The following is a 21,246-nucleotide window of genomic DNA, read 5'->3' on the forward strand; positions in this document are numbered from 1 at the left end:
AGAGGCTAGGAGCTGGAGTTTAGGGATTATTGGAGCAATCCCAGGGTGAGGGCTTCTGTTGACTGCGGAGAGATGGATCGAGGGGATGTGAGGGAGGGCATTGTGGTGGGAAATGCCTTTGGAAGAAAGTTGGGCAGCCATGGAAGCAAGGCAATACTGCTGAGTCACACATAGGAGGTGTAGCCATCACCATAGCCTCTCTCCCCACCCCATGACAGCGTTGGTAGCTGAGCAAGAGAAGCTAGCCCATCAGTGCCTGATGCACTGAACTACGAAGTAGGACTCCACCCAGTGTGCCACTGCAAGTGCCTGTGCACCAATCTACAGAGTAGGATCCCAGTCCGGGGGCCCCTTTATGTGCCTTAGGCACTGTACAACAGAGAAGGACCCCAAGCAAGGAAGGCCTCTAAGCGCCTGAATGGTTGGAGCTATGGAGAAAGACTGGCCAAAGAGACCTTGTTATCACCAGCTACAAGAGTTTAAAAAAAAAAAGACTCTGAGAGGGCCACAACTCCAGGAGTGGAGGTAGTCGGTGTCCCTGCACACTTGGCCCCACCAGTGCCCCCACTTGCTAAGCAGTACCTTCACGCTGAACTCTCACTGGGGCAAAGCTGCCACAGGCGAAAAAAAAAAAAAAAAAAAAGAGCCTTGCACCTATGTGCACAGGGTCACTTTGGTCGTGTCAGACTCATTGTGGCCCTGTGGACTATAGCCTGCCAAGCTTCTCTGTCCAGGAGACGGGTCCTCCAGGCAAAAATACTAAGTGTATGGGCCAATACTGGTTGCCATACCCTTCTAGAGAATTATGTTTCCTGCTGTCCTAGTTGCCAACTCCCCTGAGTACCTGGTGACGCCAGAATCCCTAGCCTCAAGCAGCTGCACCTCCTCCACACCTGACCCCACATGGGCAAGCCCAAGCCCTCCAGGGCAGACTCAGGAGCAAACCCTAGTGGAGGACCACATCCAAAGGTGGAAGTAAATTCACAACTGAAACCCATGGGCAGTGTGACTAAAGAAGAAGACTCCAAAACCCTCCCACCAGTTGTACAGCTGCACATTAAATACACACAATCAAATAGGCAGATTATGTGTCTGTGGAATGTATAAAAGGTCTTTGAGAGCTCCCACAAAAGAAACACACTAGTTCTTATAGCTGTGGACTTTGGAGGTAAAAATACAGAGGAGTAGGAGCAGATTAGAATCAGAGCTGCCCTCACAGCAGGTCCAGCGATCAGCACAGTGTTGGAGGGCATCCTAGGGAGGTGAAGTGGACTGTGACTCCCAGTGAGGGGAATAATTCTGACCACAGTGAATCAAGAAATCCATTTCTTATTCTTATGTTTTGACATGCTTTGTAGATTCTTTTTCTTTTCCTTTTCCTCCCTCTGTTGTAGTTGTCAATTTTATTGACACCATGAAATCTAACTAAATTTGTTTTTTTTTTTCTTTTCTCCTTAGACACACTTTTTATTGTTATAAATCTCTGCCTCTATTTCAAGCTTTTATAGTAGTGTGTTTATGTTGGGGGGGGGAATGGGTGATTTTGTTTTTCTCAATTTTTTTATTTTAATTTTTAAACCTATTATTTTTTTTCTATATTCCTTTGTTTGCTTTACCTACTGTTCTTTTCTCCTTGCAGTTAATCTTATATATATATATATATATATATATATATATATATATTCTTTAGCTACTTATATTTAACTTTGCATATCTATTCTTTTTTCTCTTCTTTCTTTTCTTTAATCTAAACACATTTGTTAGTTTTATTTTAATTGGTTTAAACTGCAATTGGCACCATTATTTAGTTTCTTTTTTTTTTTTTCCCCCCAGTTTGAGCTTTAGTTAGTTTTCTTCTGGTAGACATAATTTTTGGTTCCTTTTGTCCACCAGGTGAGTCTATTTTACTTTATTTTTCTTGGACTGTTTTGATTCTGCTTATGGGTGTATATGTATATGTGTACATTCAGTCACACTGTTTATTGTTGTAATAAATCTCTGCCTCTAAGTTGAGCCTTTGCAGTTATGTGAAGTTTTCCTTTTTCTCCCCTTTCTCTTCTTCTTCCATTTTCCCCTCCATTTTATAATTTTAACTTTTAAACGTTTTATACTTTTTCTACAATTATTCCTTTCTTTGCCTTCCCTACTGCTCTTTCCCCCTTGCAGTTAATCTTCAATGTATATAAATTTCATCTACCTCTATTTAATGTTGTATAGCTATTCTTCCTTTCCTTTCTTTCCTTTTCACTCAAAATATTTATTTGTTTTATTTTCATTGCTTTATTCCTGAATTGGCAACTTGCTTTCATTTTGTTTTCGAGTTTGTGCTTTAGTTAGCTTTATTGTGGTAGATATAATTTTAGGTTTCCTTTGTTCACTGGGTCAATCTATTGTGTTTTATTTTTGTTGGACTGTTTTGATCTTGCTTATGGGTACATATGTATGTGTATATATTCTTTCACAATTTTTATTATTGGCTTCCCTGGTGGCTCAGAAGTTAAAGCGTCTGCCTCCAGTGTGGGAGACCCAGGTTTGATCCCTGGGTTGGGAAGATTCCCTGAATAAGGAAATGGTAACCCATTCCAGTATTCTTGCCTAGAGAATCCCATGGATGGAGGAGCCTGGTAGGCTAGAATTCACAGAGTCGCAAAAAGTCAGACACGATTGAGGGACTTCAATTTCTTGAAATATATATATTTCAACCCCCTCCCCCCACATAGATATGTTTATGTCTATATATGTATATATATAATGTAAATCTTCTTAACTTTGCATATAAATTATTTTTGTCTTTCCTTTCCTCTCAATACATTTCTTAGTTTTGTTTTCATTGCTTTATTCCCCACTTGGTACCTTGCTTTAGTTTTGTTTTGCAGTTTATGCTTTAGTAAGGTTTTTTTTTCTTAACTGGTAAGAAGAATTTTTTATTTCCTTTGTTCACCAGGTAAATCTATTGTACTTTGTTTTGGTTAGACTGTTTTGACTTTGCTCATGGTTGTATATGTTTATGTTTATGCTCCATTTTTATAATTATTATTTGCCTGATTTTGTAACTGTCATTTTTCTGGGGTTCATTGGTTTCTTGTTTTTGGACATTTGTTTTACTCTCACTTAATGGCATAACAAACAACTTGTGAAATCTTCATTCTTGACCAGAGAGCAAGCCCTGAGCCTATGGAGTTAGAGCAGTGTATCCAAGGCCCTAGACTACAAGAAAACTAACCTGAGGGAATATAAAATAGTGAGAACTCACACACAGGAAACCACTAGAATCAGCATCACCTAACCACCAATAGCACTCTGTGGGATGCTTCATTTAAACAACAGCAACAAAATATAAACCCAATCATCAGAAGACAGGATTACCACAACACCCATACTCGCCCATCAGAAGAAAAAACAAACAAACAAAAACTCAGCACAAATCTCACCCTATAAGAAGCTTACAAAAATCACTGGACCACACTTAGAGGGAAGAAATCAAAAGGAAGAAAGAAGTCTACCTTGAAGCCTGGGAAAAGAGATCACAGACAGAATAATATGAAAAACATAGTAATGAAAATAGGAATATTATACAAATGAAGGGAAAAAAACTAGAAACACAGAAGTCCAAGTTAATGAAGGGAAAATAGGCAAACTACCTGGAAAAGAATTCAGAATAATGATATTAAAGATGATCAAAAACCTTGAAAGCAAAGTGGAGAAAATGAAAGAATCAATTAAGAAAGAACTAGAAGAATTAAAAAAAAAAAAAACATTCAAACAATTACTGAAATTAAAAATACTCTAGAAGGAATCAAGAGCGTAATATCTGAAGCAGAAGAATGGATCAATGGGCTGAAAGATGAAGTTGTGGAAATAACTTTTGAAGAACAGAATGAAAAGAACAAAGAATAGGCTAAGAGAGCCCTGGCACAATATCAAACCCACCAACATTTGAATAATCGGGGTCCAGAAGAAAAAGAGAAAAAGAATAAGTATATATATATAAGAAAAAGTATGTATATATATATGATATATGACATATATATATGTATATAATATATATATGACCTTAGTTTTCTGAATGTTGAGCTTTAAGCTAACTTTTTCACTCTCCTCTTTCAATTTCATAAAGAGGCTTTTTAGTTCCTCTTCACTTTCTGTCATAAGGGTGGTATCATCTGCATATCTGAGGTTACTGATATTTCTCCCAGCAATCTTAATTCCAGCTTGTGCTTCTTCTGGCCCAGCGTTTCCCATGATGTACTCTGCATAGATGTTAAATAAGCAGGGTGACAATATACAGCCTTGACATACTACTTTTCCTGTTTGGAACCAGTCTGTTGTTCCATGTCCAGTTCTAACTGTTGTTTCCTGACCTTCATACAGGTTTCTCAAGAGGCAGGTCAGGTGGTCTTGTATTCCCATCTCCTTGAGAATTTTCCACAGTTTATTGTGATCCACAGAGTTGAAAGCTTTGGCGTAGTCAATAAAGCAGAAATAGATGTTTTTCTGGAACTCTCTTACTTTTTCAATGATTCAGCATATATTTGATCTCTGGTTCCTCAGCCTTTTCTAAAACCAGCTTGAACATCTGGAAGTTCTCAGTTCACATATTGCTGAAGCCTGGCTTGGAGAATTTTGAGCATTATTTTACTAGCGTGTGAGATGAGTGCAACTGTCCAGTAGTTTGAGCACTCTTTAGGATTGCCTTTCTTAGGAATTGGAATGAAAATGGGCCTTTTCCAGTCCTGTGGCCACTGCTGAGTTTTCCAAACTTGCTGGCATATTGAGTGCAGCACTTTCACAGCACCATCCTTCAGGATTTGAAATAGTTCAACTGGATTTCCATCACATACACTAGCTTTGTTTGTAATAATGCTTTCTAAGGCCCACTTGACTTCACATTCCAGGATGTCTGCTCTAGGTGAGTGATCACGCCATTGTGATTATCTGGGTCATAAAGATCTTTTTTGTACAGTTCTTCTGTGTATTCTTGCCACCTCTTCTTAATATCTTCTGCTTCTGTTAGGTCCTACCATTTCTGTCCTTTTAGTGAGCCTATTTTTGCATGAAATATTCCCTTGGTATCTCTAATTTTCTTGAAGAGATCTCTAGTCTTTCCCATTCTGTTGTTTTCCTCTATTTCTTTGCATGGATTGCTGAGGAAGGCTTTCTTATCTCTCCTGGCTGTTTCTTGGAACTCTGCATTCAAATGGGAATATCTTTCCTTTTCTCCTTTGCGTTTTGCTTCTCTTCTTCTCACAGCTATTTGTAAGGCCTCCTCACACAACGTTTGTCCTTTTTGTGTTTCTTTTCCATGGGGATGGTCTTGATCCCTGACTCCTGTACAATGTCATGAACCCCCATCCATAGTTCATCAGGTTCTCTGTCTATCAGATCTAGTCCCTTAAATCTATTCCTCACTTCCACTGTATAGTCATAAGGGATTTGATTTAGGTCATACCTGAATGGTTTAGTGGTCATCCCTACTCTCTGCAGTTTAAGTCTGGATTTGGCAATAAGGAGTTCATGATCTGAGCCACAGTCAGTTCCAGGTCTTGTTTTTGCTGACTGTATAGAGTTTCTCCATCTTTGGCTGCAAAGAATATAATCAATCTGATTTCGTTGTCGGCCTTCTGGTGATGTCCATATGTAGAGTTTTCTCTTGTGTTGTTGTGGATTCTACTTAAGACTCTGAACCTATAAGGACTCAACAAGCCAGTATGATTTACTCATGCAATTGTTCTCTTAATCTATGTTAATGAAATTATATATTCACTTGAAAACCTGTCTTTATTCAAGATTCATGACAGTCATTTTATGGCCCGGGATGACTCACCTTGTGCCAATGTTATCTCAAAATGCATGTTGTTAGTGAGGGGCCTGGTGCCACTCTGAGTTTTGAGATATTTCCTTTTTCTAATTAATAATTTTCTGAGAGGTATATAATGTACTGTTAAAAGCTAGCAGGTGGGCACTCTTTTTGCCCCCTTCTGATGTCTATGTCAGAAGCTTTCTCTACTTCTTTTCTACTTGAAAAGAAATTAATACAAAATCTTTGAGTGATCAAACCTCATCACTGGCCCCAGATTGAATTCCTCTCCACCAGAAGCCAAGCATATTGGCATTTTTCAAGGCTCAGCAACAACCTTTCAGTGGAATGTAGGCTTCAGTGCCCAACCTCAGTAGTTGAAGCGCACCTGCTCTCCAGCACAGAGTAGTGAAGGGACTTACGTTTAAGCTAATTACATGGTCATGCCTAATTTTTAGAGCAGATTCAGTAGGTGTGACATGCTTACTCTATGACACAGTTTCCACATTTATGGGATGCTTACTTAAGAGTGCAAGCTCAGTATTTGCACCACCTATGTTCTAGAATACCCTCTCAGCAGAGGTGGAAAGTGTGTTCCTGAGTGCAAGAATAGTGATTGTGAATGCATAGTCTCGAGTGTAGGGTAATAAGTTGAAGCATGCCTGCTTAGAGTCACCCTCAGTTGTGGCAGGGTATGTACTCTAGAGCGAAGTTCAGTACTTGCAGCATATGCAATTTCGAGCCAGCTTTCAGTAGTGGTGATATGTATTCTCCAGGATGAAACTCAGTACTTATGGCACATAGTATAGAGTATGGTCTCATTAGTTGTGGCATGATATTCTCAGAGCACAGAATCAGTACTGACAGTTCGTGTGCTATAAAATGTGGGTTCAGGCATGCTCCCGAGGGCAAGGTCAGTGATTGTATCACACCTTATCTAAACCATGGGTTTAGTAGAGGAACCTAGTCTTTTCTAATTCGATGAAGCTATGAGCCATGCTATGTAGAGCCACCCAAGACGGACAGGTCATGGTGGAGAGTTCCAACAACACATGGTGCACTGTAGAAGGCAAGGGCAAACAATTTCAGTGCTTTTGCTCTGAGAACCCCTTGAACAGTATGGAAAGACAAAAAGATATCACACTGAAAGATGAACTCCCCAGGTTGGTAGATGCCAATATGCTACTAGAGAATAGTGGAGAAGAAACTCCAGAAATGATGAAGGGATGGAGCCATAGCAAAAACATTGCCCAGTTGTGGGTATGACTGGTGATGGAAGTAAAGGCTGATGCTGTGAAGAACAATATTACGTAGTATCCTGAAATGTTAGGTCCATGAATCAAGGCAAAATGGAAATGGTCGAACAGGAGATGGCAAGAATCAGCATCAATGTTTTAGGAGTTAGTGAACTAAAATGGGCTCTAATGAGAGAATTTAATTTAGATTAACACTATATCTACCACCGTGGCTAAGAATCCGTTAGAAGAATTGGAGTAGACCTCATAGTCAACAAAAGAATCAGAAATGTAATATTAAGGTGCAATCTCAAAAATGACATAATGAATTCTGTCCGTCCCCAATGCAAACCATTCAGTATCACAGTAATCCAAGACTACACCCCAACTAGTAATGCTGAAGAAGCTAAAGCTGAACAGTTCTATGAAGACCTACAAGGACTAAAGATCTTCTAGAACTAGAACTAAAAATACCCTTTTTATCCTAGGGGACTGGAATGCAAATGTAGGAAGTCAAGAGCTACTAGGAATAACAGGCATATTTGATCTTTGAGTACAAAACGAAGCAGGGCAAAGGCTAATAGCGTATTGCCAAGAGAACGTGCTGGTCATAGCAAACTCCCTCTTCCAACACAAAAGAAGGCTCTTCACATGGATATCACCAGATTGTCAATAATGAAATCATATTGATTACATTCTTTGCAGTCACATATGGAAAAGTTCTATACAGTCAGCAAAAACAAACCTGTGAACTGACTGTGGCATAGATCATGATGTCCTTATTGTCAAATTCTGATTTAAATTAAAGAAAGTAGGGAAAACCACTAACAGAAGCAGAAGATATGGCAAGGTGACAAGAATACACAGAACTAGACAAAAAAGATATTCATGACCCAGATTAGCACAATGATGTGATCACTCACCTAGAGCCAGACATCCTGGAAGGTGAAGTCAAATGGGCCTTAGGAAGCATTACTACAAACAAAGCTAGTGGAGGGAATGGGTTTGCAATTGAACTATTTCAAATCTTAAAAGATGATGCTGTGAAAGTGCTGCACTCAATATGCCAGTGCATTTGGAAAATGCAGCAGGGACCATAGGACTGGAAGATGTCAATTTTCATTCCAATACCAAAGAAAACCAATGCCAAAGAATGTTCAGACTACCACACAATTCCACTCATCTCACATGCTCGTAAAGTAATGCTCAAAATTCTCCAATCCTGGCCTCAGCAGTACATGATCAGTGAACTTTCAGATGTTCAAGCTTGATTGTAAAAAGTCAGAGGAACCAGAGATCAAATTGCTAACATCCATTGAATCATCAAAAAGCAAGAAAGATCCAGAAATCACCTACTTCTGCTTTATTGATGATGCCAAGGCCTTTGACTGTGTGGTTCATTAAAAAAAAAAAAAAAAAAATGTTGAAAATTCTTTAAGAGATGGGACTCCCAGACCACCTTACCTGCCTCCTGAGAAATCTGTATGCAGGTCAAGAATAAACAGTTAGAACCAGACATGGAGCAAGAGACTGCTTCAAAACTGGGAAAAAATATGTCAAGGCTGTACATTGTCACCCTGCTTACTTAACTTGTATGCAGAGTACATCATGTGAAACACTGGTCTGGATGAAGCACAAGCTGGAATCAAGATCGCTGGGAGAAATATCAATAACCTCAGAAATGCAGATGACACCACCCTTATGGCAGAAATCAAAGAAGATCTGAAGAGCCTCTTGATAAAAGTGAAAGAGGAGAGTGACAATGACATTTAAAAAATAAGATTATGGCAACCCTGGTTCCACCACTTCATGGCAAAATAGATGGGGAAAGGGTGGAAACAGTGAGAGATTTTATTTTCCTGGGCTCCAAAATCACTGCAAATGGTGACTGCAGCCACGAAATTAAAAGACACTTGCTCCTTGGAAGAAAAGCTATGACAAACTTAGACAGCATACTAAAAAGCAGAGACTACTTTGCCAACTAAGGTCCATCTAGTCAAATCTATGATTTTTCCAGTAGTCATGTATGGATGTGAGAGTTGGACTATAAAGAAAGCTGAGTACAGACGAGTTGATGCTTTTGAACTGTGGTGATGGAGAAGACTCTTGAAAGTTCCTTAGATAGCAAGGAGGTTAAAGAAGTCAATCATAAAGGAAATCAGCCCTGAATATTTACTGGAAGGACTGATTTTGAAGCTGAAACTCCAGTACCTTGGCCACCTGATGTGAAGAACTGACTAACTGAAAAAGACCCTGATGCTGGGAAAGATTGAAGATGGGAGGAGAAGAGAATGACGGAGGACGAGATGGTTTGACCGCATCAGCAATTAGATGGACATGAGTTTGAACAAGCTCTCAGAGTTGGTGATGGACAGGGAACCCTCTTGTGCTGCAATCGATGGGGTGGCAAAAAGTTGGACACAACTGAGTGATGGAACCAACTGAGTAGTGACACCACACGTGATACAGAGATAAAGGACAGTGTTTGGAGTATGCTATGTTTAGCGTACAGGTTCAGTGGTTGCAGGAACTTGCCATAAAGAGCAAGTTCACTAGTGGAAGGACTCATCCTCTGTAATGCACACTGAGCGTTACACTGAGCATTACATCCCTTCTGCTGTATGACGCTGTCTAAGCACTGGTGGGAAGTGTGTTCTAGAATGTGTGTTCCACAACGACTGGACACATGTTTCAAATGCCAGGTAAGTAGTTTCCAAATGCTTCTTCTAATGTTCAAGTGTTCTAGTGGCAATAGGCATGCTCCAGAGGTCTGTTGTTTCAGCATTCATATTCTAAAACTTGGACTCAGATTGCATTTCAAAGTGGTGGCACATCTGCTCTAGAGCCTGGGATATGTAGTGGCAGGATGCATGCTCTAGAGTGAAAGCTCAGAGAGTATTCACATTCTTCTTAAACACGAGCTTAGTACTTGTGGCATGCCTGCTGTAGATCATGAGTCTGAAGAGGCAGGCATATATGTATATATACACACACACACACACACACACACACACACACACACACATATATATATATATATATATATATATATATATATATATATATAGAGAGAGAGAGAGAGAGAGAGAGAGAGTTCAGTAATAGTGATATGCATGCTCCAGAATGCAAGCTACATAGATGTGGTATCCATGCTCTAAAGCATGGGGGTTAGTAGTGGCAAGTCACATGCATCAGAGAACCATCTCAGGAACTGTGGCACACTTGCTCAACAATGAAGTCTCGGTATTTTAGAGACATGAACTGTTGAAGACTGGATTGGTATGTTGATATGTATGGTCCAGATAGCAAGCTCAGTATGTGCTGTATGTCTGTTCCAGGAAATGATCTCAGTAGTGGCAAGGAAAACACCAAGAGTCAAGCTCAAGATATTTGGCAAGTGTGCATGGGAAACAGAACCAGTCGAGGTAGGAAATATGATGTATAACACTAGTGTGTAGCTGTGTCACATCAGCTCTAGGGCACAGGTACACTAGTTGTAGCTTGTGAATTATGGAATGCTGGCTGCCTAGCACCATAACGTGTGGTCTGGAGTGCAGGTTAAGTACTTGTGGCCCACCTCTTCTAGAGCACTGGTTCAGTGGAGTTGAGAGTCATGCTCATTACTGAACACACATTTGCTGTAGAGTGAGGGCTTAGTTAAAATTTGTGTGTTGTTGAATGGAATGTCAGTTATGGTAGAATTTTGATCCAGAGTGCAAGCACAGTACTTGGCTCACTTGCTCCAGAGAATGGGAATTCTAAAGAGAAACACCTGTAATAGAGTGCAAAATAAGCACTTGCAAAATAAGCAATTGCAATGCAAATGCTGTGGAACTTGGGCTCAGTATTTGAAGCATACTGGCTTAATGTGATAACTGAGAAGTGCTGAGAATTGTGCTGTAGTACATGGATGTGTACTTTTGGGATGCATGATCCAGAGTGCAATTCAGTAGTTTTGGCATGCCTGCTATAGAGCCTAAGCTCAGTAGTGTCAGTACACCTATCCTAGAAGGCTAACTCAGTAATAGTGGAAAGTGTAATTTTGAGTAAAATCTCAGGAGTCCAAAATCCATGCTCAGGTGGGTGGTCACTTTAGTAGTGATAACTCTTTTTCTGAGTACAAACTCAGTTATTGGCATGTGTGCACTAGAGCTGGGGCTCAGCAAAGGCTAGGTTCCTGCACTTCTGCTCTCCAGTGCTCATACACATGTTCAGAGTTGAAGCTCACTACTTTCTGCAAGAGTGCAGACGTTGTTGAGGCAAGATTCATACTTCAGAGTGCAAGTCAGTACCTGTTATGGCATACCTGAAAAGACAGTCCGCACTTAAGAATATGTTACCACAACTGATGGTTTACGACTGTCATGCCACAGGCAGGGGCCGGACTTATGTTTAGCAGAGCCAGTTAATTACTTGGGGCGTGCCTGCTTTATAGCACAGGTTTAGTAGGTGTGGCAAGAAACCTCTAGAAAGTAATTTCAGTAGTGGAGTGAGGCAGGCTACAGAGTGCAATCTCAGTAGCTACAGCAGGGATGTTCTAGGGTGCAGGCTTAATATGGCAAGTTATATGATCAACAACACTGGCTCAGTAGTGAGGGGATATATACTCCACTATGCAAGCTCAGAATTTGTAGCACACCTTCTCTGAGCCACAAGCTCAACAGGAGCTAAAAGGGTGCTTTCAAATGTAAGGTCAGTAGTTCCAGTAAATGTATTCTAGACAACGGTCACAGTAGTGGAGAGACGTGAGTTCCAGAGTGCTACCTCAGTAGTTGTACCATGCAGGATCTGGTATTAGGTCTCAGTAGTGGTGAACGCCATGTGGGATAGTGCATGCTCAATAGTTGTGGCATGACACCTGTAAGCCACTGGCCGTGGCTACATATTCTTAAGCGTGGACTGTTTAGAGATGTCATATGTGCTCTAGACTGAAACTTAAGTACTCACGGCACACATGCTCTAATCTCACACTCAGAAGAAGCAGGACACAAGATCCAGAGTCAGAGCTCAGTGTTCACATAACGTATAGTCTTGATTGCTGTTGTTCATGAGCTTACAGCATAAGGTCACAAGTGGCATAAGCATGTTACAAAATATGACTTCAGTAGTGCAAGCGCACATGCTCCAGAATGCAACCTCAACATTTGTGTCATGTCTATTGTAGGGCAGAGGCTGAGGAGTGACTGGACATATGCTCTGGAGTATAAGCCCAATAGTCACTGGCAGCGTTCTCTAACCTGCAATCTATGTATTTGTAGGAGTATGCTGAAGACCACAGGCTCAGCAAACCTGGGATGCATGCTTCAGAACAGAATGCAAGCAATGCATTTGAGGCAAGGCAGCTCTGGAGCACAGGCTGTGTAGGGGCCAGATGCATGCACTTGAACAGATGTTCAGTAGTGGTGGTACATGTGATCCAGAGTGCTGAACCAATGGTTGCAGCAGGAGAGCTTTAGGGAATTGGCTTAGTAGTGGTAAGATTTATGCTTCAGAATGCACACTCAGTATTTGTGGGACACGGGTTACCCAGGGTAAGCTGACTAGTTTTGAAATTTGTGCTATAGAGTGTGAGCTCAATAGTTTTCAGATGGTGCTGTAGAATGCCATCTCAAGAATGGCAGGATGACAACCACAGAGCATCAGTTTAGTAGTGGCAAAATACGAGCTTCAGAATGCAAGCCCAGTGGTTATAACATGCCTGATTTAGAGTGCAAGAGGAGCATTGGTGGTCCACATTATTCACCATTTTAGCTCCGTACCCGGTGCAAGACTACTCTGGAGCTCCATTTTATTAATGGTGGGATGAGTACCCCAGAGTGCCAAAATAGTGGCTGCATATGGTTACTGTAAATAAAGGCTCACAAGGTGCAGCATGTGTGTTTAGTGTGGAGGCTCAGTAATGATGTGATAGAATCTCCAGAGTACAAGCTCAGTAGTCTGGAACACCTGTTCTAGATTACTAGTTCAGGAGTGGTGGGAAGCATACTCCACAGTTCAAACTGAGTATTGCACCACCAGTGTTACAGAGCAAAGCCTTAGGAGTAGTGCAGTGTGTGCTTCTGAGTGCAAGAATAATGGTTGTAAATGCATAATCAATCTAGTGCATGGAGTGATTAGTAGTAGCACACCAGCTTAGTGTCAAGCTCACCTGTGGTGTGACATGTCCTTTAGAGTGAAGCTCAGTAATTTCGGGAGTCACATGTTAGAGTCATGCTTCAATAGTGGTGAGATGCATGCTCTAGATTGAAGCTCAGTACTTGCACTACATAAATCTAGGTTGCACAATCACTACTTGTGGAATGATAACTTTAGACCTCTGAATCCGTAGTGACAGTAGGTGCACTATAAAACGTGGATTTAAACATGCTCCTGGGGGCAAGCCTTGTGATGGTACCACAGCTGACAAAAGCCTGGGCTTAGTGCTGGCAAGGCACCTATCCCAGAGATCAAGGAAAATATTCGGGGTGTGCCAGTTTTAGAGCACAATGTCAGTGATTGGAACATTTGATATAAAATGCAAGATCAGTAGCAGGAAATGCATGCTCTAGAATACAACTGAACAATTTTAGCTATCCTGTTGCAGATCATGGGCTCAATCATAGAGGAAAGGGTGCTCTAGAAGGCAGGCTCAGTGGTGGCTGGACGCATCTTCCCATGCACCAGCTGGGTAGTTTCAGACAGCCTGCGCTGAAATGCAGGTATACTAGTGACAGGACATGTGCTTCAGACTACAGCTTCAGTAGTTTGAGTACTCATACCCTAGAACTCAGAATCAGCAGTAATGGTAAGATCCAGATTCATGGGTGTCATCCCACTAATTGTGTCACATCTGCTCTAGGACTTAGGCTCACTAGTGGTGGGAAGCATGCTCAAAGGTGAAAGGTCAGGAGATGTGGCACATGTTGTCTAAAGCACAGGCTCAGTACTTCTAGGATGTTTGCTCTAGACCATGGGTCTCTAGTGGTGGCAAATATTTTAAACTGTTGGTCCCGTGATGGTGAGATGCATGCTCAAGAGAGCAAGTTCAGTAGATGTGGCAGGCATATTCTAAAGCACGGGATCAGTAGTGGCAAGATGTATGTTTCAGAGAGTCATCTCAGGAAATGGGCAAATTAGCTTAACATTGCAGTCTCAACAGTTGAGGAAGGCTGGATCACTATGTTGGGATGTATGCTCTGGAGAGCAAGATTGATGGGTGTGTATGGCTGTTCTAGAGCATTAGCTCAGTAGTGGCAAGGTAGGTGTTCAAGAGTGCAAACTCAAGGGTTGTGGTATGGGTGCACTAGAAGGCAGGATCAAGAGAGACAGGAAATGTGACTGATTTTAGAAAACAGATACACTAGTTGTGGCTTTCATGATCTAGAGTGCCGGATTACTAGCAGCATAACAGGTGGTCTACAGTGCCACTTAAGCAGCTGTGTACTCATTCTCTAGAGCACTGTCTTCATGGAGGTTTAATTCATGCTTCAGAGTTCTATCTCAGAGAGGCCATGCACTTGATCTAGATTGAGGGTTCATTTGTGGGCAGAGTATGTGCTAGAATGCAGACTCAGTTGTGGTGGAATGTGCACTTCAGAGGGCAAGCTCAGTGGTTGGCATGCCTACTTTAAAGCAGGGGACATATAGTGGGGGAACACATGTAACAGAGTGTGAGCTAGGTTATTGACAAATACCAGCTGTAGAAGGTGGGCTACAAATTTCAACATGCAGGCCACGGAACATTGATTCAGTAGTTCGACCTCAGAACTTATGCACTAGAAGCCAGGTTCACAAGTGCAGAAGGAGTGTATCAGGGTGCAAAATCAGTAGTTGCAACCATGGGTACTTTGGGGAATTGGCTGAGTAGTTGCAGCATGCATGTTATAGAGTGTCAGATGAGTAATTGAACACATGTGCTGTAAACAATGGGCTTATGAATTGTGCCATTCCTTCCTTGTATGAGGACTCAGAAGTGACAGAAGTGTGCTGTAGCATGTGGACTCATGGTGGTGGAACGCATGATCCAGAGTCCAATTCATTAGTTCTAGCCTGCCTGCTCTAGAGCATAGTCTCAGAAGTGTAGTACACTGATCCTAGAAGGCACATTCAGTTGCAGTGGGAGGCAAGATTCTGAGTAAAATCTCAGTAGTGAAAAACACATTGCAATGTCTATGTGCTCGGTAGTTTTGAGACCTGTGACTCCAGCTGCAAGTTCACTTATTGCAGCACATGTTCACTAAAGCATCAATTCAGTATACCCTAGTGGTAATCACCTGAACCCATTCCCACTAGAGCCAATACATGTGCTCCAATGTGCAAGCCGCTACTTTCTTCAGCTCAGTTGTGGCAAAAAGTCTTTTTCAGAGTGCAAGTTCAGTACTTGTTTTGGCACACCCGATCTAGAGCTCAAGGTCAGTAGTGGACAGACTTGTATTTAAGACAGCATACTAATTACTTATAGCATGCCTGCTTTTAACACAGGTTCAGTAGAAGTGTCACACTTGCTCTAGAATGCAATTACAGTAGTGCAAAAATGAGGGATTCGGAAAGCAGTTTACTAGTGGCAGTAAGCATGTTTTTAGGGTGCAAACTCATTATTGGCAGGTAATATGCTCAAGAACAACTGCTCAGTAGTGACATGATGTTTGCTCCACTCTACAGTCTCAGTATATGGAGCACACCTGCTATAATACACAGGCTCAATAGTGGCAAAAAAAAAAAAAAAAAAACCTCCAGAATGGAAGCTCAATAATGGCAGTACACGTGCTCTAGATCGTGGCCTCAGAAGTGACTAAGTGGGTGTTCCAGAGTGTAAGTTGTTATTCTGCCATGCCTGATCCTTAGCATATGCTGCATAGAGGCCAGTTGCCTGCATTTGAGCATGTGCTCAGTAGTGATGGTTCAGGTTCTCCACAGTGTCATCCTACTAGTTGCAGCAAATGTGCCATACAGTATGGGACAGTAACAGTAAGAAACATGTTTCAAAGTACAAACTGAGTAGTTGTGGGACACATGCTACAGAGGGTGAGCTCAGTAGTGTGTATGCTTGCATGCTCTACATTGTAAGCTCAATATTACTCAGTGGTGCTATAGAAGGCAGGATAATATTGGCCAGATGTCTGCTCCAGAGTACCTGCTAAGTAGTGACAGAAAGCAAGCTCATTGGTTACCACCTGAAAGCTCTAGTATGCGAGTTGAATAGTAGTGTACACACTCTCTAGAGTTCAAGTCAATTAATTGCAGCATGCATTCTCTAGAGATCAGTCCCAGATGTGATGGAATGTATATTCCAGAGTGTAAGTACAGTAATTGCAAATGTTTACTCCAGACAGACTCACACGTGGCAGCATGTGAGTGCATGTTCAGTAGTGATGTGATAGTTTCTCCAGAGTGCAGGGACTGTAGCTTTGGGATATCTGCCCTAGACTACTACTTCATTAGTGGTGTGATGCCTGAACCAGAGTGAATGCTCAGTAATTGCAACACCATTGCTTCAGAGCACAGTCTCAATAGTGGTGAAATGTATGCTCCTGAGTCTCAGAAGAGTCATTGAAAAAGCATAACCTTGTATCTGTGTTGATTATATACAGCAGGCCTGTTTAAGTTCAAGCTTAGTTGTGGCGTGATATGTGCTGCAGAGTGAAGCTCAGTAATAGCATAAAATGTATACTTTAGAGTCAGGGTCCAGTAGCAAAGAGTTGCATGCCCCAGGGTGAAGCTCAGTACTTGTAGCCTAGCACACACAGTCTCAATTGAGGGCTCACTCTATACAGTCAGCAAAAACAAGGTGGGGAGCTGACTGTGGCTCAGATCATGAACTTCTTATTGCCAAATTCAGACTGAAAGTGAAGAAAGTGGAGAAAACCACTAGACCATTCAGGTATGACCTAAATCAAATCCCTTTTGACTATACAGTGGAAGTAATAAATAGATGGAAGAGATTAGATCTGATAGACAGAGTGCCTGATGAACACTGGAGGGAGGTTCGTGACACTGTACAGGAGACAGGAATCAAGATCATCCCCAATAGAAAGAAATGCAAAAAAGCAAAATGGCTGGCTTAGGAGGCCTTATAAGTAATTGTGAAAAGAGGGAAAGCAAAAAGCAAAGGAGAAAAGGAAAGATATACCCATTTGAATGCAGAGTTCCAAAGAATAGCCAGGAGAGATAAGAAAGCCTTCCTCAGTGATCAGTGCAAAGGAATAGAGGAAAACGGTAGAATGTGAAAGACTAGAGATCACTTCAAGAAAATTAGGTATACCAAGGGAACATTTCAGGCAAAGACTGGCTCGCTAAAGGACGGGAATGGTAGGAACCTAACAGAAGCAGAAAATATTAAGAAGAGGTGGCAAGTATGCACAGAAGAACTGTACAGAAAAGATCTTTATGACCCAGATAATCACAATGGTGTGATCACTCACCTAGAGCCAGGCATCCTGGAATGTGAAGCCAAGTGGGCCTTAGGAAGCATGACTATGAACAAAGCTAATGGAGGTGATGGAAATCCAGTTGAGCTATTTCAAATCTTCACAGATGATGCTGTGAAAGTGTTGTACTCAATATGCCAGCAAATTTGGAAAACTCAGCAATGGCCACTGGACTGGAAAGGTCGATTTTCATTCCAAACCCAAAGAAAGGCAATGCCAAAGAATGCTCAAATTACCACACAATCACACTCATCTCACTTGCTAGTAAAGTAATGCTTAACATTCTGCAAGCTAGGCTTCAGCAATACGTGAACTGCGAACTTCCAGATGTTCAAGCTGATTTTAGAAAAGGCAGAGGAACCAGAAATCAAATTGCCAACATCCTCTGGAACGTCAAAAAAGTGAGATCATTCCAGAAAAAAACATCTATTTCTGCTTTACTGACTATGCTAAAGCCTTTGACTGTGTGGATCACAATAAACTTTGAAAATTTCTGAAATAGATGGACATAGCAGAGCACCTGACCTACCTCTTGAGAAGCCTATATGCAGGTCAGGAAGCAACACTTAGAACCAGACATTGAACAACAGACTGGTTCCAAATAGGAAAAGAGTACGTCAAGGCTGTATGTTGCCACCCTGCTTATTTAACTTCTATGCAGAGTACATCATGAGAATGCTGGGCTGCATGAATCACAAGCTGAAATCAAGATTGCTGGGAGAAATATCAATTACCTCAGATATGCATATGACACCGCCCTTATGACAGAAATTGAAGAAGAACTAAATAGTCTCTTGATGAAAGGGAAAGTGGAGAGTGAAAGAGTTGGCTTAAAGCTCAGCATTCAGAAAACTAAGATCATGACATCTGGTCCCATCATTTCATGGCAAATAGATGGGGAAACAGTGGAAACTGTGGCTGACTTTATGTTTCTGAACTCCAAAATCATTGCAGATGGTGATTGCAGCCATGAAAGTAAAAGATGCTTACTACTTGGAAGGAAAGTTATGACCAACCTAGACAACACATTAAAAAGCAGAGACATTACTTTGCAAACAAAGGTCTGTCTCGTCAAGTCTATGGTTTTTCCAGTGGTCATGTATGGATGAGACAGTTGGACTGTAAAGAAAGCTGAGCTCCGAAGAGTTGATTCTTCAAACTGTGGTGTTGGAGAAGACTCTTGATAGTCCCTTGGACTGCAAGGAGATCCAACCAGTCCATCCTAAAGGAGACCAGTCCTGGGTGTTCATTGGAAGGACTGATGTTGACACTGAGACTCCAATATTTTGGCCACCTGATGCGAAGAGCTGACTCATTTGAAAAGTCCTTGATGCTAGGGAGTCCCTGACAGCAGGAGAAGAAGGGGGCGACAGAGGAGGAGGTGGTTAGATGGCATCACTGACTCAATGGCCACGGGTTTGGGACTCCGGGAGTTGGTGATGGCCGGGGAGGCCTGGCGTGGTGCGGTTCATGTGGTCGCAGAGTCGGACCCGATTGAGCGACTGAACTGAACTGAACTACCTATGGCAGGATCTATTTAGAATACAGAATCTGTAGTGGTCGTAGGTGTTCTATAAAACATGGGTTCTGACACAATCCCGAGGACGAGGTAAGTTTGCAGAGCAGGTGATCGAAAGCATGGACTTAGTGGTGACAAGATACACGCTTCAGAGGTCAAGGAAAGTATTTGGTGTACACCAGCTTTAGAGCACAGTCTTATTAGTTGCGGGACATTTAATGGTGAAATTTAAACAATGGAAAAATGCATGTTCCTGAATGCACATGAGCAGTTTTTGCCATCCTGCTGTAGAGAATGGACTCAGTAGTGGTGTGAAATGTCCACTAGAATGCAGGCTCGGTAATAGCTGGATGCATCTTTTCTTGTGTCAGCTGATTTTCAGACAGCCTGTTCTAAAGTTCAAGGACAGTAGTGGAAAGATGCATGCTCTAGATTCTACAAGGTCAGTAGTTTAATTACACCTACTCTCAAACTCAGGCTTAGTGATGGTGAGACACAGGCTCTGGAGTGCCATCCCACTAGCTGACAGTAGATCATCGACTAGTGTCTGCTCTAGATCATAGACTCAGGCATGGGAGGAAGCATGTTCTAGGAGCATATCCAGGGGATGCGGCACACGTTCTCAAAAGTACAGGCCAAGTTATTGAAGCACGACTCTTTTCTAGATCATGGGTTTGTAGTGGCACGTGCATGCTTTAAACTTTGGGTTATATTATGGCAAGATCTGTGCTCAAGTGTGAAAGCTCATTAGATACATCATGTATCATCTAAAGCACATAACTTGAAGTGGCAGTACACATACTTCAGAGTGTTCTCTCAGGAGTGTAGTGTACTTGCTCAGAGTCCAAGCTAAGTAGTTTAGGAACATCAGTTTAGTTCAGCTCAGTCACTCAGTCATGTCTGACTCTTTGTGATCCCATGAACCGCAGCATGCCAGGCCTCCTTGTCCATCACCAACACCCGGAGTTTACCCAAACTCATGTCCATCGAGTCAGTGATGCCATCTAACCATCTCTTCTTCTGTCGTCCCCTTCTCCTCCTACCTTCAATCTTTCTCAGCATCAGGGTCTTTTCACACGAGTCAGCACTTCGCATCAGGTGGCCAAAATATTGGTGTGTCAGCTTCAACATCGATTTTTCCAGTGAACACCCAGGACTGACCTCTTTTAGGATGGACTGGTTGGGTCTCTTTGCAGTCCAAGGGACTCTCAAGAATCTTACCCAACATCACAGTTCAAAAGCATCAATTCTTCTGTGCTCAGCTTTCTTTATAGTCCAACTCTCACATCCAGACATGAGCACTGGAGAAAAACATAGCCTTGACTAGACGGACCTTTCTTGGCAAAGTAATGTCTCTGTTTTTTAATATGCTGTCTAGGTTGGTCATAACTTTCCTTCCAAGGAGTAAGCATCTTCTAATTTCATGGCTACAACCACTATATGAAGTGATTTTGGGGCCCCCCAAAATAGCTAGCCACAGATTTCACTGTTTCCCCATCTATTTGTCATGAAGTGATAGGACTGGATGCCAAGATCTTAGTTTTCTGGATGTTGAGCTTTAAGCCAACATTTTCACTCTCCTCTTTGACTTTCATCAAGAAGCTCTTCAGTTCTTCTTCACTTTCTGACATAAGGGTGGTGTCATCGGCCTATCTAGGTTATTGATATTTCTCCCAGCAATCTTGATATCGGCTTGTGATTCATCCAGCCCAGCATTCTCATGATGTACTCTGCATATAGGATAAATTAAGCAGGGTGACAGTATACAGCCTTAATGTACTCCTTTTGCTATCTGGAACCAGTCTGTGGTTCCATGTCCAGTTCTAACTGTTGCTTCCTGACATGCATACCGGTTTCTCAAGTGGCAGATCAGGTGGTCTGGTATTTCCATCTCTTTCACATATACTTGAAGAAGGCTGGATCATGATGTTCAGAAGCATGCTCCAGAGGAGAAGCTCAGTAGGCGTGGAATGTTTGCTCTAGATCTTGGACACTATTTGGGTAATGGAAAGGCAAATGCTCATGAATGCAAACTCAAGGATAGTGGCATGTGTGCAGTGGGATGCAGGTTCATTAGATGCAAGAAATATGATGCACGGTACAAGACCTGTAGTAGTTTTGACACATCAGTTCTAGAACACATTACACAAGATGCAGCCTGCATGATCTATGTGCTGACTGACTAGTAGTGAAAGTTTGTTGCTGAAACATGAAAGACATAGTTGTTCATGCTTTAGAAATAACCTTTTGAGGAGGGGAGGGGCCAAGATGGCGGAGGAATAGCATGGC

This window comes from Dama dama, chromosome Y (assembly GCF_033118175.1).
Source record: "Dama dama isolate Ldn47 chromosome Y, ASM3311817v1, whole genome shotgun sequence".
NCBI lineage: Eukaryota > Metazoa > Chordata > Mammalia > Artiodactyla > Cervidae > Dama > Dama dama.